The sequence below is a fragment of the Capra hircus genome, chromosome 1 (assembly GCF_001704415.2).
Source record: "Capra hircus breed San Clemente chromosome 1, ASM170441v1, whole genome shotgun sequence".
Taxonomy (NCBI): Eukaryota; Metazoa; Chordata; class Mammalia; order Artiodactyla; family Bovidae; genus Capra; species Capra hircus.
In genome coordinates this window covers 87853402-87876719 of record NC_030808.1, presented here as the reverse complement: position 1 = coordinate 87876719, position 23318 = coordinate 87853402, and the positions used below count along the sequence as shown (strand labels likewise).

The 23318-nt window shown below is 40.9% G+C and overlaps 1 protein-coding gene across 1 annotated transcript in view; it reads left to right on the top strand.

Moving 5' to 3' along the window:
• KCNMB2 (potassium calcium-activated channel subfamily M regulatory beta subunit 2) overlaps window positions 1–23318 on the top strand; it is a 303937-nt gene that overhangs the window by 238553 nt on the left and 42066 nt on the right. The window lies entirely within an intron of this gene.

The following is a 23318-nucleotide window of genomic DNA, read 5'->3' as shown; positions in this document are numbered from 1 at the left end:
GATCCACTTCCTGATTCGTGGATGGGCCACCTTCTCACTGTATCCCCCCATGGCAGAAGAGCTGAGGGAGTTCTCTAGGGTTTCTTTTGCAAGAGCACTAATCCCATTCCCGAGGTCCCCACCCTATGACCTAATCATCTCCCATTGGTCCCATCTCCTAATATCATCACCTTTGGGGTTAGGATTTCAAGGTAAATTATAGGGGAACACAAACAGTCAATCCACAACAAAGTCTTGGGTCCTTATTCCTAGATCCCCTTGTTTCCATCTTGAGACATTGGTTAGATCTGGAGAGTCTGAGGAGGAAAAGACCAGAGGTTCAGGGAATGAGGTGATTCAAGATGGCAGCTCTGTGAGAAGTTACACAGAAAGGAGCTCTCATCCACTGTGGAACTGTAAACCCTCTGCTCTCATTTGTAGTCCAGGAGAGGTGTAGGCAAGAACTGATTCTAGAAGGGCAGGACCTTCCTTTTCTCCATTCAGACTTGGAGCAGCTTTGCCATCCTTTTCTCCCTCATTGTCATTAGTGTTACTTGTGCAGTCACATCCCACTCTTTGCAATCTCATGGTCTGTCATGGAATTTTCCAGGCAAGAATACTGGAGTGGTTTGCCATTCCCTTCTCCAAGGGATCTTCCTGACCCAGGGATTGAACTCAGGTCTCCTGCATCACAGGCAGATTCTTTACCATCTAAGCCACCAGGGAAGCCCATTGTCTTTAAGGGTATATCCAAAATGAGCACAAAGTAGGGACAATAGCTCACAACTATACAAACATTTTATTGCCATTTTAAAACTTAGGACAATTTTAAAGGTCAAAAGTATATTCCTTCTGTCTGCCATCTCAGTATTTTCCTTGTCTCTTTGGCCTTAATTTTGTCTAGAAGCTCTTCTCTAAGGTAGCAAGATTTCAACTTCCAAGAGCTAACAGGTCTTCCAGAACTATCCTCAAACAAATGCAGATAATAGAACTGCTTTCTGAACCAGGCTCACTTTCGTCTCTAACATATAATACTTGCAGCCTGATTCCAGAAATGCATCCAAAGTTCAGAGACATAGCATCTTTGACTTTTTGGAGCAAGAACTAATATGCAATTCACACAAGAACAAGCAGGTTATTAAAGATGGTCAGAAGTTCACCAATTACTATTTTTTGCCAATTCACCAAGTTCATTGTTATGCTTATGCACTTGATCTTTTTAAGACTTCCCATGTTCCTGATACTGGCCAAAAACAGGAAATTAAGCCTTCACCTATAGTGTAATATCTGATACCTTGTACATTCTTAACAAATATTATATAAATGAAGGGTTCAATAAAAGAAAAGGCTACAAAACCTGTTTAAAAGATAAAGAGAATACATTCTTTATAAAGGGTATTGAAGAGGAATGATCTAAGACTCACATACTAAATAAAATAGAATTTTAACTCCTACTTTACTGAGACCTAAATTTCCTGTATTTCATACCCAAAATATTGGATTCTTAAAACAGACGTTCCTTTTCTTGAGAGGTAATCACTTACCATCATCAGACATATCATTTATATCAAATGGTCACCCTGCTAGAGTATGTGGGGAACATTTTGAAATGATGAATAAGGCTCTTGTCAAACATGTTATTCCTTATGTAAATACAAATTCATTTACAACTGACAAGGCAATGAAGAAAATTAGAATCATTTTGCTTGAGTTTTGACACAAGCAGACATCAAGAGCAGCTCAGGGACTTATCCCCTTATCTATACCTGCCCTTCCTCCTGAGTTTCTGCATACATCCAGCACCTGCTTCCCTTTCTCCTGGGTGTTGTGCTTGGAGTTTTCTTTACCATTCTCAGTCCTTCCTCACTTACCCCCCAAATCCATTCACCCACCCCTGTCCCAGAACACCACTCCTTTCACTATATTCCCCATTGCAGTTAACGATCCTACCATCCACACACTCCCCAGGGAGAAACCTCGACGTGGTTTTTAAACCCTCTTACCATCACTTTATCTCCATTTCATCCAACCAGCCACCACATCCTGACCTTACACCTTCCAAACACTGCCTGGATTTCCTAATTCTCTGTTGTCCCAAATTCCTTCAGCTCTGGCTTGGGTGATTGCTAGAGTGATTAACTGGGTGATTAATGTCATGCTTATTATTTCATTCTGCTTCATTTAACCTCAACATTACCTTCAGAATGATGCTTCCTATTGCCCACTTGACTTCATATTCCATGATGTCTGGCTCTAGGTGAGTGATCACACCATCATGATTATCTGGGTCATGTACAAAGCTAGTGGAGTTCATGGAATTCCAGTTGAGTTATTTCAAATACTGAAAGATGATGCTGTGAAAGTGCTGCATTCAATATGCCAGCAAATTTGGAAAACTCAGCAGTGGCCATAGGACTGGAAAAGGTCAGTTACATTCCGTCTCAAAGAAAGGAAATGCCAAAGAATGCTCAGTCTACCACACAATTGCACTTATCTCACATGCTAGTAAAGTAATGCTTAAAATTCTCCAAGTCAGGCTTCAGTAATACGTGAACTGTGAACTTCCAGATGTTCAAGCTGGATTTAGAAAAGGCAGAGGCACCAGAGATCAAGTTCCCAACATCCGCTGGATCATCGAAAAAGCAAGAGAGGTCCAGAAAAATATCTATTTCTGCTTTATTGACTATACCAAAGCCTTTGACTATGTAGATCACAATAAACTGTGGAAAAGTCTTCGAGAGATGGGAATACCAGGCCACCTGACATGCCTCTTGAGAAACCTATATGCAGCTCAGGAAGCAACAGTTAGAACTGGACATGGAACAAAAGACTGGTTCCAAATAGGAAAAGGAGTATGTCAAAGCTGTATATTGTCGCCCTGCTTATTTAACTTATATGCAGAATACATCATGAGAAATGCTGGGCTGGAGGAAGCACAAGCTGGAATCAAGATTGCCGGGAGAAATATCAATAACCTCAGATATGCAGAAGACATCATCCTTATGGCAGAAAGTGAAGAGGAACTAAAGAGCCTCTTGATGAAAGTGAAAGAGGAGAGTGAAAAAGTTGGCTTAAAACTCAACATTCAGAAAACTAAGATCATGGCATCCGGTCCCATCACTTCATGGCAAATAGATAGGGAAACGGTGGAAACAGTGGCTGACTTTATTTTTCTGGCCTCCAAGATTGCTGCAGATGGTGATGGCAGCCATGAAATTAAAAGATGCTTACTCCTTGGAAGGAAAGTTATGACCAGCCTAGATAGCATATTAAAAAGCAGAGACATGACTTTGCCAACAAAGGTCCATCTAGTCAAGGCTATGGTTTTTCCAGTGGTCATTTATGGATGTGAGAGTTAGACTGTGAAGAAAGCTGAGCGCTGAAGAATTGATGCTTTTGAACTGTGATGTTGGAGAAAACTCTTGAGAGTGCCTTGAACTGCAAGGAGATCCAACCAGTTCATCCTAAAGGAGATCAGTCCTGGTTGTTCATTGGAAGGACTGATGTTGAAGCTGAAACTCCAATACTTTGCCTACCTGATGCAAAGAGCTGACTTCATTTGAAAAGACCGTAATGCTGGGAAAGATTGAGGGCAGGAGAAGAAGGGGATGACAGAGGATGAGATGGTTGGATGGCATCATTGACTTGATGGACATGGGTTTGGATAGACTCCAGGAGTTGGTGATGGACAGGGAGACCTGGTGTGCTGTGGTTCATGGGGTTGCAAAGAGTCGGACATGACTGAGCAACTGAACTGAACTGAAGATCTTTTTTGTACAGTTCTTCCATGTATTCTTGCCACCTCTTCTTAATATCTTCTGCCTCTGTTAGGTCCAGACCATTTCTGTCCTTTATTGAGCCCATCTTTGCATGAAATGTTCCCTTGGTATCTCTAATTTTCTTGAAGAGATCTCTAGTCTTTCCCATTTTGTTGTTTTCCTCTATTTCTTTGCACTGATCACTGAGGAAGCCTTTCTTATCTCTCCTTATTATTCTTTGAAACTTTGCATTGAAATGGGTATATCTTTCCTTTTCTCCTTTGCCTTCAGCTTCTCTTCTTTTCTCAGCTATTTGTAAGGCCTCCTCAGGCAGCCATTTTGCCTTCTTGCATTTTTTTTCTGGGGATGGTCTTGATCACTGCCTCCTGTATAGTGTCACAAACCTCTGTCCATAGTTCTTCAGGCACTCTGTCTATAAGATCTAATCCCTTGAATTTATTTGTCACTTCCACTGTATAATCATAAGGGATTTGATTTAGGTCATACCTGAATGGTCTAGTGGTTTTCCCCACTTTCTTCAATTTAAGTCTGAATTTGGCAAAAAGGAGTTAATGATCTGAGCCACAGTCAGCTCCCAGTCTTGTTTTTGCTGACTGTATAGAGTTTCTCCATCTTTGGCTGCAAAGAATATAATCAATCTGATTTTGGTGTTGGCCATCTGGTGATGTCCATGTGTAGGGTCCTCTCTTGTGTTGTTGGAAGAGGGTGTTTGCTAGACATCCTAGAATATGAAGTCAAGTGGGCCTTAGGAAGCCAACTACGAACAAAGCTAGGGGAGGTGATGGAATTCCACTTGAGCTATTTAAAATCCTAAAAGATGATGCTGTGAAAGTGCTGCTCTCAATATGCCAGCAAATTTAGAAAACTCAGCAGTGGCCACAGGACTGGAAAAGGTCAGTTTTCATTCCAATCTCAAAGAAAGGCAATGCCAAACAATGTTCAAACTACCACACAATTGCACTCATCTCACACACTAGGAAACTAATGCTCAAAATTCTCCAAGCCAGGCTTAAGCAATATGTGAACCATGAACTTCCAGATGTTCAAGCTGGTTTTAGAAAAGGCAGAAGAACCGGAGATCAAATTGCCTACATCTGCTGGATCACCAAAAAAGCTAGAGAGTTCCAGAAAAACATCTATTTCTGCTTTGTTGACTATACCAAAGCCTTTGACTGTGTGGATCACAATAAACTGGAAAATTCTGAAAGAGATGGGAATACCAGACTACCTGACATACCTCTTGAGAAATCTGTGTGCAAGTCAAGAAGCAACAGTTAGAACTGGACTTGGAACAATAGACTGGTTCCAAATTGGGAAAAGAGGTACCTCAAGGCTGTATATTGTCACCCTGCTTATTAAACGTATATGCTGAATACATCATGAGAAATGCTGGGTTGGATGAAGCACAAGCTGAAATCAAGATTACTGGGAGAAATATCAATAACCTCAGATATGCAGATGACACCACCCTTATGGCAGAAAGTGAAGAAGAACTAAAGAGCCTCTTGATGAAAGTGAAAGAGAAGAGTGAAATGTTGGCTTAAAGCTCAACATTCAGAAAACGAAGATCATGGCATCTGGTCCCATCACTTCATGGCAAATAGATAGGGAAACAGTGGAAATAGTGGCTGACTTTATTTTGGGGGGGGCTCCAAAATCACTGCAGATGGTGACTGCAGCCATGAAATTAAAAAAAGCTTACTCCTTGGAGGGAAAGTTATGACCAGCCTAGATAGCATATTAAAAAGCAGAAACATGACTTTGCCAACAATGGTCCATCTAGTCAAGGCTCTGGTTCTTCCAGTAGTCATGTATGGATGTGAGAATTGGGCTCTAAAAAAGCTGAGTGCTGAAGAACTGATGCTTTTGAACTTTGGTGTTGGAGAAGACTCTTGAGAGTCCCTTGGACTGCAAGGAGATCCAACCAGTCCATCCTAAAGGAGATCAGTCCTGGTTGTTCACTGGAAGGACTGATGTTGAAGCTGAAACTCCAATGCTTTGGCCACCTGATGTGAAGAGCTGACTCGTTTGAAAAGACCGTGATGCTGGCAAAGATTGATGGCAGGAGGAGAAGCAGATGACAGAGAATGAGATGGTGGAGGCATCACCGACTCAATGGACATGAGTTTTGGTAAACTCTGGGAGTTGGTGATGGGCAGGGAGCCTGGCGTGCTGTGGTCCATGGGGTCACAAAGAGTTGGACATGACTGAGTGACTGAACTGAACTGAACTGTACCTTCAGAATAATATTTCAAGTATATAAATATGATCATGTTGCTTGTTCTCATTTTTAAAATGTGTCATGAATTTCAAAATAGAAAGTTTTTTGAAATGCGTAGTAGGACTCCATCATCTTTAAGATGAAGCCCAGGACCTCTTCATGGCCTTTGCAAAGCAGGATCTGACTCTTGACTTTCAGTTTCCTATATGTACCAACAAACAACCATCCTAGCCAAAAATTCAGTGTGATCTCAGGATATAAATAGAAGGAGGTAATAGGTTTGCCATCCTCAACACTAACCAAAAACAGAAAAACAGAAAAAGAAAAAAAGAAAAACAGAAAACTATCAGAAAAACAGAATTTTACATTGTTTAAGAGGGAAGCCTCTGAATGTAGGCTGCTGGAATTCATATCCTGTCTCCTCTACTTTCCAGCTCTGTGACTTTGAGGAAGTTATTTCATGTCCTTATGTTTTAGTTTCCTCATCAATAGATAGGAATAAGATTATTTGTCTTATAGAGATTTTATAGCAACTAAATTATGTATAGTGCTGTTAAATAATAAATTTTAGTATTCTGATGTATGTGATACTTTAGGAGAAACATTAACTAATGGAACATAGCCTGGGATGGTGACTAAAATAAAAAAGACATTGAGTCATGTCATGTGAAGAACAGTTAAATAAAATGCAGTACATATTGAAGAATTATTGGCAGGATAATACAGCTGTACTAAAACATCTGGAAAAGAATCCAGAGTGTAGACTCAGGAACAATACTGGAACTCTATGAAAATAGACTCCATTTCAAATTCTGGAAACACTTTCCATTAGATACAAATGTCCACCGATGGGAGGGCTTTTCTCCAGAGAAAATGGGTTTCCCACCAATAGAATTGTTTTGTTTAATCAATAATTAGATAATTCCTTGTTTAGAATTTCATAATGGGATTGAAGCAATAGATAGAAGGGAGAAGAATAATTTCTAAAGGTCTTATGAGTCTCAGACCACAAGAGCTTAACCTATCAGTTGATAGTAAGTAGGTGTTTCTAGAAATTGATTCTTTTTTGTAAATTGTATAAAGCATAAATATCACTAATATCAGCTTAAACATTGCTCTTTGGGGTCGAAAAGAGTCAGACACAACTGAGCAACTGAACTGACCATCAGCTTAGGCTGATTTATCATCCAGTTTCCCTTAATAAGGGCTTCCCAGGGGGGCTCAGTGGTAAAGAATCTGCCTGCTAATGCAGGAGGTGTGGGTTCCATCCCTGGGTCAGGAAGATCCCCTGGAGGAGGAAATAACCCACTCCAGTATTCTTGCTGGGAAAACCCCTTAACAAAGGAGTCTGGAGGGCCAGTCCATAGCATCATAAAGAGTTGGACACAACTGAGTGATTGAGCACGTTAGCATGTTACCTCAATAAACAGTGCTGTGTAAACTCAAGGTCTAGCATATTCCCCAGTATCTGAGACAACCTCCCTGGCCCAAGATTCATAACGGGCAGTTCTAGCCAGATGTCCTCAAGTGGCAGCTATCTCTAGCTATTGCAGCTGCATTTCCCTATCTCTTACAAAGTTCCTTAAAAGAAACAATGACAATTTCCCTTTGCTACTGCTGGCTTGCCATGCTTATTTTCATTCATTGACATGTTCTGAAAGCAATATGGCAAAAGCAAGTTTGAGAAGAGCTTTACTTTGACAGTACATATCAGTTTAAATAGAATGAGAAACTTCAGAAACAAAGAAGTGAGTCTTCTCTTGACTCTGACACAACTTGGAGCTTTGAGATAAGTCCATTAAGAAGAGCTACTCGAGTTCCTTCTGTGTGCTCTGTCACTCCAGTCATGTCTGACTCTTTGCGACCCCATGGACTAGCCCAGGCTCCTCTGTCCATGGGATTTCCCAGGCAAGAATACTGGACTGGGTTGCCATTTCCCTTCTCCAGGGGATCTTTCTGACCCAGAAATCAAACCCAGGTCTTCTGCATTGCAGGCAGACTCTTTACCATCTGAGCCACCAAGGAAGCCCAATAATTTCATTTTAAAAATAAAGAAACAGGCTAAGCTATGCTTAATTGCCAACTCAGAGCCACATAGTCAATAAGGAAGAAGACAGAGAGTCACACAGTAACCAATAAAAATGGAATGTGCTTGCCTCCTGGTCTATCTTAGTTGTGCCATAAACGTCTCCCTACTTGTTCCATGCTCTCTCTCTCTGTATCATCAAGCCAAACAAGCCTCAAATCATCTCAAATTTTTAGAGTAGGGAAGGCCTGCTTGTTGTTCTCCATGGTCCCAATCTCAGAAACACACCAAAGCCAGTCTTTAAATCTGAGTATAGACCTAAATGTTAGAGTTTGTACTTGTACTTCATTCTTTGACCTGGATTTGTCTGGACTAGCAAGTTAGGATGTCTCCCCCATGTAGCTAGCACTCAAACTCAAACTCCTGGTCCCTGACACTGGACTCTTCCTTACCAATGCCAGCATAAGAGAGACGTTATAATTTAATCCCTAGTTTTCAGCTGGCATGTCAAGGCACACTGTGCTGTAGTTGATTGTGAATGGCACAGCATCAAAGTTAGTACATAACTGAGAGTCTGTGCTGCAACTTGACCTTCAGGACTTGGTACTGCCCATGCAGCGGAGTCCAAGAAAGTTAATGTCGTGAAGGGAGTAGGACCAAGAATCACTACTTTAAAAGAAAGGCTCATCTTATATTGACACTTAAGAAGCAAAAGGCAAGGGCAATGATGAACCTCAGTGCACCAATTACCAACTCCTCCCAGACTTGATTTTCACAGCTCTTCACACTACAGTTATACAGCATGGACTCTCCACTTGAAGAACTTCTGACCTCTCACCCAGCCACCGTATACTATCCTCACATCAATGGGCCCATTCAATCGCCCTTTTCAGAAAGTCTTCCTCTTCTCTGGCTCTCAACTCCCCGTGCCTCCAGTTGTTGGAGGTAGGTATTAACAACCTTCATGTTTACAGATAGGGAAGTTGAGGTTCAGAGATGTTGATTAACTCATTCCATGTCACAGAGCAAGGAAGGCCGGAATGAAAGTGAGAGGTAAAAACAATTCCATCTGCCTTTCTGTTCCTTGCTGCCTCTTTCCAATCTAGGGATAGGCAGGTGGGTTGAAGAAAAAATAGGATTCCAAATTCTGTCAGTCACTCATTTTCTTAGGTGGTTTATCTTAGTCCCATAGGTTCTTAGCGCATAATGTAGAACCCAAGATCTTATATGCTACAAAACATAGGCAATGGGAGGCTTTAATCAAACTTCTTCAAGGTATTTATATTATTTATGGGGCTTTCTGGGTAACTAAATTATCATTACATTAGACATTTTCCAGACAATGGTGAAAACTTAGGTTTAAAAGAGGACTAAATATTTAGTTTAATATTTGTAAGAGTCTTTCACCACAGAATCCAAGCAGTAAGAATAGGCTTTCCTTTAACCTGTGTCCATCAAAAAAGAGTCACTATTCTTATTGCTGAAAGTTTTTTTTTTTCCTTTTATCTTTAAATACAGGCTTTTCCACTAGGTCAAAGCAGGATTTAGAATTTAAAATATATTTTCCTTTGCTTGCTTAGTGCATTTTGAATTGTAAAACTTTCTCTTACAATTAGATCCATTTGCCTTTTACCTGCAGCTTAAAAAACTATCCAAGTCTCAATATTGGCATGTGCCCTAAAATATTTCTGACAGCTCTTTCAACTTTAAAAGGCCAGTACTCAATGACTTCTCTGATTTTTGTCTCAAATCCCTTCAGTGAAAATAATGGTCTTAATTTGGCGTATTATATATATTAGAATATTTAAGTAAATAAACATTTATATACATATAAATAAATGGCTGCCAATAGTGCCAGATCACTTATTTTAATTAATCCTCACACAACATATTTTGAAGGTTGCATTAGTATTCCCACTTTATAGATAAGGAGATTGAGACTCAAAGAAGGTAATTAGCTTGCATCCTTTAATATTGATAGGATAAGAGCAGAAATGGAGTTTGAACTCAGTTTCTTCTGCTTCCAGAGTTAATGATTTCTTTTTTTAAGTTTGCTTTACATTCTTTTGTGTTTTTTTTTTAATTTTTATTGGATTTCAGTTGATTTATAATCTTGTGTTGCTTTCAAGTGTACAACAAAGTGAATCAGTTATGCATATACATATATCCACCCCTCTTTTCTTCTGAATTTTTAATTATTTTTAATGGATAAAACACTTATTACCTAAAATTTTGAAAAGTATCAGTACAGAGCAGTACACAATGAAAAGTACCCCCAGCCCACAATTCTCATCTGAGACACTCAGTTCTCCTCAGAATCAGTGATCAATTTCCAGTATATTCTTCCACACATATTTTTATACAAATGTAAGCAAATGTTTTATATTTTCCTTCTTTTAATTCAAATTAAAATTAGTATTATAGTACTAGAATTATATTAATCTAGTATTCAAATTATTAATATTAAGCACATAAAATAAAGCTTGGAAGCAAATCTTAAACACATATTTTTTAAAAAGCAATGAAAACTCTATCTCAGATTGCTATCATATCAGTGCAGAGAAAGAAGAAAGAATATCACTAACTTATGAACCCAGTGTATTCTGACCCTATACCCTTAAGGGAGAAACGTTTTAAGGACAAAAAGAACTGTAAAGAAATCTGAATTTTATTTATTTGTTTCTTGTTGGTAGTGGAGCAGGGTAGTTATCCTAAAACTATTTTGAGTATATTGTAGAATAGAGAAAAATAAACAAACTAGTGTAATTGGAAATCATAGGTTATCATGTGAGAGAAGGAGACATAGATATAAGAAAAGTGGGAAAGAAAAGCCTGTGCTGCTGGATTAGAATATTATGGACTGAACATTTGTGTCCCCCCGTTATATGTTAAAGCCCTAACATTCAAAGTGATGGTGTTCACACAGTAAAGAGTCTGCCTACAATGTGGGACATCCAGGTTCAATGCCTGGGTGGGAAGATCTGGAGAAGAAAATGGCAACCCACTCCAGTACTCTTGCCTGGAAAATCCCGTGGACAGAGAAGCCTGGTTGGCTACAGTCCATGGGGTCTCAAAGAGTCAGACACAACTGAGTGACTTCACTTTCACTCTTTTTTTAGATTCCTTTCTCACATAGGTCATTACAGAGTACTGACTTCCTTGTGTTATACAGTGGGTTCTTATTAGTTATCTATTTTATATATAGTAGTGGAGAAAGCGATGGCACCCCACTCCAGTATTCTTGCCTGGAAAATCCCATGAATGGAGGAACCTGGTAGGCTGCAGTCCATGGGGTTGCTAAGAGTCGGATACAACTGAGCGACTTCACTTTCACTTTTCACTTTCCTGCATTGGAGAAGGAAATGGCAACCCACTCCAGTGTTCTTGCCTGGAGAATCCCAGGGACGGGGGAGCCTGGCAGGCTGCCGTCTACGATGTCGCACAGAGTTGGACACAACTGAAGTGACTTAGCAGCAGCAGCAGCGGGTATATGCCAATCTCAGTCTCCCAGCTTATCCCTCCCCTCACTTACACCCTGGTAACCACAGTTTGTCTTCTACATCTGTGACTCTATCTCTAGTTTGTAAATAGGTTCATTTGTACCATGTTTTCAGATGAGAGCATGAGTTTTGGAGCTGGACAGGCTTGGGTTGAAATTCTGACTCCACCACTTAATAGCTATGTGACCTCAGAAATTTACTTCCTTTTCCGAATATCAATTTCCTCTCCTGGTAAATAGAAAGAGCTCTCATAAGGGTTACTGTCAGAATTAAATAAAGCAATGCATTTAAATGCATTATTTTTATGGATCTAAGGAAATACTTCATACCTTTATGTTTATTACTATCATTTCTAGTTTTTCTGTATTAAAAGCTCCTATTGTAGTTTATCCTCCTTGATTTCTGCCTGAAATAGAGCAAGAATTGAACCACTCACCAAGAGGAGATGGACGGTTTCAGCATAAATCTGTCATTTGTACCAATCTAGCAGACACATTTGAGTTATGAGCAGGTTTTCTCGCCCCAACTGTGTATGTGTGATGCCCGATAGAGAGAATGTTTAACAATTCAAACTGGTTTTAAATATGTAGCATGAAGAGAATCAAACTGAACATCAGATGTGGTTATCCACTTGAAAATTTCATTAAGAAATGAATTATTGTGTAGTGGAATAATTAAGACCACAGAGAAATGTATTTTCCATTTCTGCATAGAACTTTTCAAAAAGTGAATTAAATGGAAGAGCCATTGATTAGTATGGCCAATTTGGGGAAAAAAAAATTTTTTTTTTCTCCAATTTCCTCCAAATGAAAAACACTGACTATTTGCTGAGTGCCTACTCAATGCCATTCCGTATTTTAAATCAGCTGTACGGCAATTCTTTATGATATTCATTCAGTTCAGTTCAGTTCAGTCGCTCAGTCGTGTCCAACTCTTTGCAACCCCATGAATCACAGCACGCCAGGCCTCCCTGTCTATCACCAACTCCTAGAGTTCACTCAGACTCGCGTCCATCGAGTCCGTGATGCCATCCAGCCATCTCATCCTCTGTCGTCCCCTTCTCCTCCTGCCCCCAATCCCTCCCAGCATCAGAGTCTTTTCCAATGAGTCAACTCTTCGCATGAGGTGGCCAGAGTACTGGAGTTTCAGCTTTAGCATCATTCCTTCCAAAGAAATCCCAGGGCTGATCTGCTTCAGAATGGACTGGTTGGATCTCTTTGCAGTCCAACAGACTCTCAAGACTGTTCTCCAATATCACAGTTAAAAAGCATCAATTCTTCAGCACTCAGCTTTCTTCACAGTCCAACTCTTACATCCATACATGACTACTGAAAAAACCATAGCCTTGACTAGATGAACCTTTGTTGGCAAAGTAATGTCTCTGCTTTTGAATATGCTATCTAGGTTGGTCATAACTTTCCTTCCAAGGAGTAAGCATCTTTTAATTTCATGGCTGCAATCACCAAAAAAATAAAGTCTGACACTGTTTTCACTGTTTCCCCATCTATTTCTCATGAAGTGATGGGACCAGATGCCATGATCTTCATTTTCTGAATGTTGAGCTTTAAGCCAGCTTTTTCACTATCCTCTTTCACTTTCATCAAGAGGCTTTTCAGTTCCTCTTCACTTTCTGCCATAAGGGTGGTGTCATCTGCATATCTGAGGTTATTGATATTTCTCCCGGCAATCTTGATTCCAGCTTGTGCTTCTTCCAGCCCAGCATTTCTCACGATGTACTCTGCATATAAGTTAAATAAGCAGGGTGACGATATACAACCTTGACACACTCCTTTTCCTATTTGGAACCAGTCTTTTGTTCCATGTCCAGTTCTAACTGTTGCTTCCTGACCTGCATACAAATTTCTCAAAAGGCAGGTCAGGTAGTCTGCTATTCTCATCTCTTGCAGAATTTTCCACAGTTTATTGTGATCCACACAGTCAAAGGCTTTGGCATAGTCAATAAAGCAGAAATAGATGTTTTTCTGGAACTCTTTTGCTTTTTCAATGATCCAGCAGATGTTGGCAATTTGATCTCTGGTTCCTCTGCCTTTTCTAAAACCAGCCTGAACATCTGGAAGTTCACAGTTCACGTATTGCTGAAGCCTGGCTTGGAGAATTTTGAGCATTACTTTACTAGCGTGTGAGATGAGTGCAATTGTGCGGTAGATTGAGCATTCTTTGACATTGCCTTTCTTTGGGACAGAATGTGGCCCACTGGAGAAGGGAATGGCAAACCACTTCAGTATTCTAGCCTTGAGAACCCCATGAACAGTATGATATTCGTTACTACTTCGATTTCCATGATGAGAAAAAATGAGGCTCAGGGAAGTTTAACAATGTATTTAGGTTATATAATTAGTACATTGTGGAGCTGTAGTAATTATGGAAGGATTTCAACCTGAAACTAATTTCAAATTTCTTTCAATTAAGCCCTGAGATCATCATTTCTGATAGCTGTTATGACTGTAAATGTGATGCAAAACTTATTTCATCGCATGACATGCATAACAATCTTATACTAAACCCCATACCCACACTTGTCTGACTTGTCTGTCTCCTCATCTAGATACACCATAAGCACCATAGATCAGGGCCATGCAGTTGTGCTCATCACTATACCTCCAACACCCAGGCTCAGTGCCTGCCACAGGGTTACATCTTCAATAAATATTTGTTGAATGAAGAAATGAATGCTGATTTAACTGAAAGAATAGAGTGCAGCTCCACAGTCATCCTTTCACAGGTGGCACCCTAAAGGTTGGAGAGTGCAAGGACAGAGTGTTTTGTCTGCACTTAAGCAATTAGTGATAGAATGGAATGTTAGAAGCCCAGAGCCTCCAGATGGCTGAGCTCAATGAGCCAAGTTACTAGCAGGTTAAAGAACAGGTACGTTATTTAACTTGAGCTGTGTCCTCCTGAAACAGAAATCAAGCACATCTCAATTACATGAACAAAAGTTGGTCCACGTCTGTGACAAAAGTCATAAGTGACTCCCACACCCATCTCCAGGCAGAGGAGTCCATACGTGGTCAACCCAGCTATTAAGAAGCAGCCTGCACTAAAAATTCAGAGAATCATTCCTGTCTGATCCTTTTCAAAAAGGCTACAATGTTCAGTGATAAACTTCTTTACCTCTACAGATGAAGAGCAAGTGGAACTATTCACTCAGTCTTCCAGGCATCAGATGGGGGAGAAAGGTCTTTATGTTCCTGTTGTGAGGCATTGTCAAGAGGCTATTCAGTAGCACTTGCTAGTCCTTCAGATGGTAACATTTAAGGTGTGAACAGAGAAATAGGAACCCAACAAAAAATGGAATAAGCAACTCGGGAGTAAGAAAGAGAACCAAGAGAGCTTTGCTCTTTAAGTCAAGGTGGTAACACATTTTTAGAAGGAATCAAATCCGGCAAACTGAAAGAAATAACAAATTCAGCAACCTTATTTAAGGTGTGGAAAGACAAGAAGCTATTGGACATACCCACTGGGAAGTTGTAGCACCCTTAGGAAGAGCAGCTCGGGTATACGCAAATGTCGATGTATTAGTCTGACTCCTCCATGAACTATCCTTAGAAGCAGAAATGGGTGGCTTGGTGCCTGCACATGGAACACACTTACAAATGCTATCTAACAGATACTCAAATGACTTAATTAAAACAAGGTATAGTAGTTCACTTCGGAAGAAAACATTCCAAAGATGTTTAAAACTGCTCTTAATAAGAAATACCAGTGTTTTCTAAATTAAATCACTAGGTCTAAAATTATCACCCTACATTTGGCTTCTCCCTCCAAAGGCCCTGGAGCCAAAACAACTCAGTTCCTGGGGAGAACATATAATTTGCCGTCTGCAAGAGATACAGTCCCATGTTAGAAGCATTCCTAAATTTCTGTGCTTCAAGTGACCTTTTAAGTTGCTGCTGTGATGTCATTAGTGTTACAATTTTACACAAGATTAGACATGTAATTAGGTGTTAAATAGTTCTGCTGGCTCCTGCTTGCTATTTAATAAAGCAGAATGCATTAAGAGCACCCCATATGCATAGCTCAAGGCCACAGACACTAAAAAACTGCATCCACTTTGCTCTTTCCCTGCCTTGCATGCCACTTGTCCTTGCAGCTGTCACCTTGAGGCTTCGGTGCTGACAGGAAATGAGAAGCCACAGCGCAGTATCCCTCATAGAACTGTTACTCTCCAGCTGAAGCTTCTAGAGGCAAGGGGAGTCTCCATAAAGAACTCAGGTGAAACCAGAACTTGAGAATTTTTAGCAGAGTTTCCCACCTTGGCTGCACCTCAGTCACCCAGAAAGCTTTTTAAAAAATTCTGACACCAGGGACCCACCCCTAGAGATTCTCACTGGTCTGGTTTGAGATCTAGGCACCAAGATTTTTTTTTTAATTCCTCCCAATGATTATATTTTTCAGCCAGTGTTCAGAGTCGCTGCATTTATGCTCCTGTGGCTTGAGATGGGTATCAAGGTGAATGGGGAAGTATAATACTTCAGATTTCATTATCTCAATACCTCAGAAAACTGTTTTCTCTCTGCCTCTGACCAGTAAGAAAAAGAAAATCAATAGTCTCAATGTACAAGTACAAGTCTCCTTAATTAGATTTTTTACAAAAAAGATATATCTAATTCACTACTCTTAAAATTATGAACAAGGGGGAAAAGAAGTAAACTAATGTTTAGCATGTGCCTTGATTTACTCAAGGTACTTTTGCATCTGTTAAGTTACTAATCTTCCAAGCAACCCAGAAAGATAAGTATTATCATTCCCATTTTTACAACTGGGGAAACTAAGACACAGAAATGTTAAACTGACTTGTTTAAAGTCACACAGTCGATAGGTGGTGATGCCAAGAGGCAAACAAACATCTGACTCTCCTGCTCACATTCTCATTAGAATATGCTGCCATTTCTAAAGAAAACCTTACTGAGTGATAGCTCAGCAAGTAATGGAAACTTTCTGTCCAAGTCAACAAAAGGGACAGAGGGAGGGGCTTCCCTGGTGGCTCATGGTAAAGAATCCACCTGCCAATGCGGAAAACATGGGTTCCATCCCCGGGCCAGGAAGATTCCGCGTGCCTCAGAGCAACTAAACCCATGTGCCACAAATCTAAGCCTGAGCTCTAGAGCCCAGGAGCTGCAACTACTAACTCCTGAGCACTCAGAGCCCGTGCTTTGCAACAAAACAAGCCACCGCTATGAGAAACCCAAGCGCTGCAACTAGTGCAGCCCCTGCTCACTGCCACTAGACAAGGCCCACGCACAGCAAAGGAGACCTAGCCAAACCAAAAATAGATGTATTTTTTTAAAAATAAGAGGAAGGAGAGAGAGGCGGAAGGAGTAGTACAATCAGGAGAAGGAAAGCGAGGAGGTAGGGAATGGGAAAAAAAAACCGCATCCTGAGCTCAGGAAATGACCTGGAGTGAGACAACAGCGCGTTCAGCAGTAGGGAGCCACGACACAGGAGGCCAAGGTCGGAACCTATGGTTCTGTTACCAAGCAAGGGCCCATACAGTGGCACTAGCTTTGGAGAAAAGAAAGCGCTTTGTTGTGAGGTTGACCAGCAAGAAAACAGGAGGCAAGCCTCTCAAATCTGTCTCTGAGATCCAGGGATCAAGGTGGGTTTTAAAGGGTTAGGAGAATCGCAAGCTTGGAAGCTGATTGGCTATTCTCCTATCAGTCTGTATAAACTACTGGTACTGCTGGAAGCCATGTTTTCCTTACTGAAGGACTTCTTGCTTCATAAAGGGCTCTGGTGGCAACATTTTTATTTTTTGAGTTCCAGAGACTGAAGATTCTTGGCCAGGGTGATCTTGAAGACCAGAGTTTCCATCCTGCAGATGCACAGTGCTGTCTCTAAAATAACTGCAGGTTTGATTAATCAACAACCTGCTTTAAGGAAGCAAAACCAGTTTAAGCTGGTCAGTATTTCACGTGTTGTTTAGGTCATACTTTCCAAAAACAGATACTTAGATGGTCAAGGCAGGCAGTGAACATGACCAGTGCATCACTGTGGGTCCTGCACTGTGCCAAAAGAGGGCATAAGACGCAGCCCTGCCCTGGAGGCCCACGGCATTGCTCTACCAGAGGCGGGTACCAAGAGCTGGGAGCCAGGCTGAGGAAGCTGTTTGTGGGGGTGAGAAAAAGCTTCACAGAAGAGATGACACCTGAGATGGCCTTGGAAACGGAAGAACTCATTCACCGGCAGCAAAGGGAGGCAGAGAGGAAATGTGAGCTGAGTCAGAGAGGTAGAAACCCACCGAGGTGTATGCCTGAGAAATGGAAAGAGGCCCTCTATAAATTCCTGAAGCAAAGAAATTCTTACATGCTCCCTGATTGCTGCTTTCATTCAAAGCTGAGATTATGTCTTTTAGGGCATCTGGTTTTCAGACCATATTGATTACCTGCAATCATATTGTTGAGGCTCAGCCAGGTTCACCCCAGTTCCTGGTCTTTGGATGACAGAATTCATTCCAAGTTTCCTCCCCCTGCCCTCAGCCCCAAGCATCCACCATTACAGGTCTCTTTTCCATACTAGGTTTCCAAATTACAAAATTTTATAAAGTGGTTTCTTTGTCTCCATATCAATTTTCTAATCATAATTCAAATGAGGTGTTCCTTGTCTTATAAAGTGAACAGAGTTAATTACTTGAGATGTTCAGGAGAGATGCATTTGAGCTGAGGGACCCACCAAACCAACTCCTGTTAACATATTCTGGATGTTTCTTTGAAGCCTGGAACTTTTTTCAACCTCCACAGAACCTTCATACTGTTGTCCTTAAAGCTACTCATTTAATTTTAATTAACAACAAACTCAGCTGGTTTTAAATAATAGTTTGTAAAAGAAAACGGGGGTGGAGAAACTCCAAATCCACTTCTTAGGATAAGCTGAGGAGTCATTAAGTCCTTTCCAACAATCGTTAGACAGTTAATTAGAATAAGAATACCTTTCATCTCTTCCCTTCTGTATCATCTTCAAACAGCAGCGCAAGGGTGCAATGCTGAAATGACACATAGTCTGAAAGCATTGTTAAGTATGTTAAAATCACCACAGCCCCTTTCACTTGGAATAATTTCAAATCATTTATAATATGGATGGTGTGTCTATTAAAGCCTGGCTTATATCTAGTAACAGGATGGTGAGAGCTCAGCAATTTATTGCTTTACCTGAATTCAAAGTGTGCCCCTTTTTTTGTCTGCTCCAACCCAACCCTTTAGTCACCTTGAGGAGTGACTAAAAAGATAAGAAGATTCCACCAGAGTCAGTGTTGAAATACCTTCCTGAAGGTTTAAGCCAATCTTCATTCTTATAAAGTAGGTCATTTAGCTTACATGGTGGCTCAGGTGATAAAGAATCTGCCTGCAATGCAAGTAGACCTGGGTTCAATCCCTGGGTCAGAAGTATCCCCTAGAGAAGGGAATGGCAACTTATTGCACTATTCTTGCCTGGAGAACTCTATGGACAGAGGAACCTGGTAGGCTATAGCCCATGAGGTCACAAAGAGTCATACGTGACTGAGCAACTAACACACACACACACACACACACAAATCATTCTTATTTCCTAAAGACTGTCTGGGCTTTCCTAATGGCTCAAAGGTTAAAGAATCTGCCTGCAATGCGGGAGACCCAGGTTCAATCCCTGGGTTGGGAAGATCTCGTGGAGAAGGAAATGGCAACCCACTCCAGTACTATTGCCTGGAAAATGCCATGGACAGAGGAGCCTGATGGGCTACAGTCCATGGGGTCGCAGAGTCAGACACGACAGAGCAACTAACACTTTCACTTTCACTTTCAAAGACTGTCTAGTTCTAACAACAAATTTAATTCCTATTCTATCTTATGTGTTGTTTTAAAGATGTTCAAAAGGAAACTTAAATAACTTTAAATGTCCCAGATCCCAGAGCTAAGCAGATTCAACTTCTAAATCTTTTTGAAACAGTGCAGGGCATCCATTCAGGTGTATCTTTTCATTCCTGTCATTCATCCTGAGAGACCAAGGGTAGAAGTATTATATCTTGCATTTATACTGGTTGTCAAACCCCAAGCACTTCCCATGGCCTCTGTTCCATCTCTGATGCTGACCCAAGGGTTACAGAAGGAAATCTATTCCCAGACCTATTTCCAGGAAATCAGTACACGATTTAAATACACCTTAATTCATCCTTCAATGTACCGAGTCACAAAATTTTGGAGCTGAGAAGGATCTCAAAGGTTATCAATTCCAAACTTTCCATGTTACAGATTAAAATCAACTAAGCCAGAGGGGCGAAAACCAAAGGAGAAAAGGAAAGATATAAGCATCTGAATGCAGAGTTCCAAAGAATAGCAAGAAGAGACAAGAAAGCCTTCTTCAGTGATCAATGCGAAGTAATAGAGGAAAACAACAGAATGGGAAAGACTAGAGATCTCTTCAAGAAAATTAGAAATACAAAGGGAACATTTCATGCAAAGATGGGCTCCATAAAAGACAGAAATGGTCTGGACCTAACAGAAGCAGAAGATATTAAGAAGAGGTGGCAAGGATACACAGAAGAACTGTACAAAAAAGATGTTCACAACCCAGATAATCACGATGATGTGATCACTCACCTAGAGCCAGACATCCTGGAATGTGAAGTCAAGTGGGCCTTAGAAAGCATCACTATGAACAAAGCTAGGGAGGTGATGGAATTTCAGTTGAGCTGTTTCAAATCCTGAAAGATGATGCTGTGAAAGTGCTGCACTCAATAGGCCAGCAAGTTTGGAAAACTCAGCAGTGGCCACAAGACTGGAAAAGGTCCATTTTCATTCCAGTCCCAAAGAAAGGCAATGCCAAAGAATGTTCAAACTACCGCATGATTGCACTCATCTCACACGCTAGTAAAGTAATGCTCAAAATTCTCCAAGCCAGACTTCAGCAATACATGAACCGTGAACTCCCTTATGTTCAAGCTGGTTTTAGAAAAGGCAGAGGAACCAGAGATCAAATTGCCAACATCCACTGGATCATGGAAAAAGTAAGAGAGTTCTAGAAAAACATCTATTTCTGCTTTATTGACTATGCCAAAGCCTTTGACTGTGTGAATCACAAGAAACTGTGGAAAATTCTGAAAGAGATGCGAATACAAGACCACCTAACCTGCCTCTTGAGAAATTTGTATGCAGGTCAGGAAGCAACAGTTAGAACTGGACATGGAACAAAAGACTGGTTCCAAATAGGAAAAGGAGTATGTCAAGGCTGTATATTGTCACCCTGCTATTTAACTTATATGCAGAGCACATCATGAGAAATGCTGGACTGGTAGAAACACAAGCTGGAATCAAGACTGCTGGGAGAAATATCAATAACCTCAGATTTGCAGATGACACCACCCTTATGGCAGAAAGTGAAGAGGAACTAAAAAGCCTCTTGATGAAAGTGAAAGAGGAGAGTGAAAAAGTTGGCTTAAAGCTCAACATTCAGAAAACGAAGATCATGGCATCTGGTCCCATCACTTCATGGGAAATAGATGGGGAAACAGTGTCAGACTTTATTTTGGGGGGCTCCAAAATCACTGCAGATGGTGACTGCAGCCATGAAATTAAAAGACGCTTACTCGTTGGAAGAAAAGTTATGACCAACCTAGATAGTATATTCAAAAGCAGAGATATTACTTTGCCGACTAAGGTCCGTCTAGTCAAGGCTATGGTTTTTCCAGTGGTCATGTATGGATGTGAGAGTTGGACTGTGAAGAAGGCTGAGCATCGAAGAATTGATGCGTTTGAACTGTGGTGTTGGAGAAGACTCTTGAGGGTCCCTTGGACTGCAAGGAGGTCCAACCAGTCCATTCTGAAGGAGATCAGCCCTGGGATTTCTTTGGAGGAAATGATGCTAAAGCTGAAGCTCCAGTACTTTGGCCACCTCATGCAAAGAGTTGACTCATTGGAAAAGACTCTGATGCTGGGAGAAATTGGGGGCAGGAGGAGAAGGGGATGACCCATGATGAGATGGCTGGATGGCATCACGGACTCGATGGACGTGAGTCTGAGTGAACTCCGGGAGATGGTGATGGACAGGGAGGCCTGGCGTGCTGAGATTCATGGGGTCACAAAGAGTCGGACATGACTGAGCAACTGAACTGAACTGAACTGAAGCCCCTGCAAAGATAAGTGCCTTTCTCAAGGTCACACAGCTAACTAGTAAAAAAAAAAAAAAAAAAAAAAAAAAAAAAAACAACTAGGCCAATAACAACCACTCATTCTGAGTACATGCTCTGAGTCTTAGGTGCTTCGTGTTTCCTCCAGCAATATCAGCATCATCAAGAGCCTGCTAGAAATGCAAAATCTTGGGCTCCCTCCCTAGACTCACTGAATCACAATCTGCATGGTCACAAGATCTCCAGGTAAATCCTATGTCCTAAGTCCCACATTGAGACTCTCTGGGCTAGACTATTACATATCTTTCTCCAGAAAGCACAAGGATTGGAGACAAGCAGACACGACTCCACCTTTTCTAAATGTGAGCAAATAGCTCAGTCTCCTAAAAGCATCGTTTGTTGCCTGGAAATAATAGCATTATCTACCTTGAGTGGTTTTCATAATATAAGCATCACATAGATATTGGCATACACATTTCTTTTTTTTTTTCATCTTGTACTATTTTATTTAATCTTTATTTATTTATTTATGGTTTTGGTCACACCCGAGCAGCATGTGAGATCTTGCTCCCTGACTAGGAATCAAACCTGCACCTCCTGCACTGGAAGCACAGGGTCTTAACCACTAGACCACCAGGGAAGTTCGCTGGCACACACATTTCATGACACATACATAGATAATATATGCAAATTGCCTGGCATGTAGTAGCTAATATAGTGTGTGCATGCTCAGTCACTTCAGTTATGTCTGACTCTTTGCAACCCTATGAACGGTAGCCTGCCAGGCTCCTCTATCCATAATATTCCTCCAGGCAAGAGTATTGGATGGGTTGCCATGCCCTCCTCCAAGGGATCTTCCCAACCCAGGGGTGGAACCCAAGCCTCCTGTGTCTCCTGCATTGCAGGTGGGTTCTTTACCTGCTGAGCCACTGAGGAAGCCCAGATATAGTATAGAGTACTTAATATCACTTCCAGCCTCATGCTTACCAATAATATTATGCTCAACCTAAAGGAAATCCATGAGTGACCACACATCCATGAAGGAATCACCTTTCTTCCTTTTCTCTATTTATTAAACATCATTTTAACTTTTATATATGTGACTAAGAATGTTATGATATTTCATATTTCTAACCTCAAGATGAAAGAACTAATCCCCAAACCATGTCATACCCAAAAGAACACAACAGTCTTCAAACATCTTGACTCCGGATCCGATAAACCTGGCCCTTAGGAGCAGTGAATATCTGCTGCCAGTGATGCCATGATTTTCTCAGAGGCTCAGCTGCAAGGGATGAACCTTCAGCTTTGGCTGAACACAGCTGAACACATTTAAAAGATGATCTGTTGTCACTAACGTGTCACATCTGTCAGCATCAAGGAAAACAGCTTGAAGAAGAACAGAGGAATAGAACCAACCCTGAACCAGAACTTTGGAAAAATATAGAATGCTAAACTGGACCAAATATAGAGAGTTCCCTGGTGGTCCAGTGGTTAGGACTTGGCACTTCCACTGCAGAGGACACAGGTTCAATCCCAGGTTGGGGAACTAAGATCCCACATGCTGCACAGAGCAGCTAATAAATAAGTAAAACTCTACCAAATTATATTTTTGGAGGAGATATCTTGGAATATGATAATAACATCAATTAGAAAACATGTTTCCCTAAAGCAGTGCCTCTTCATCCTAGCAATA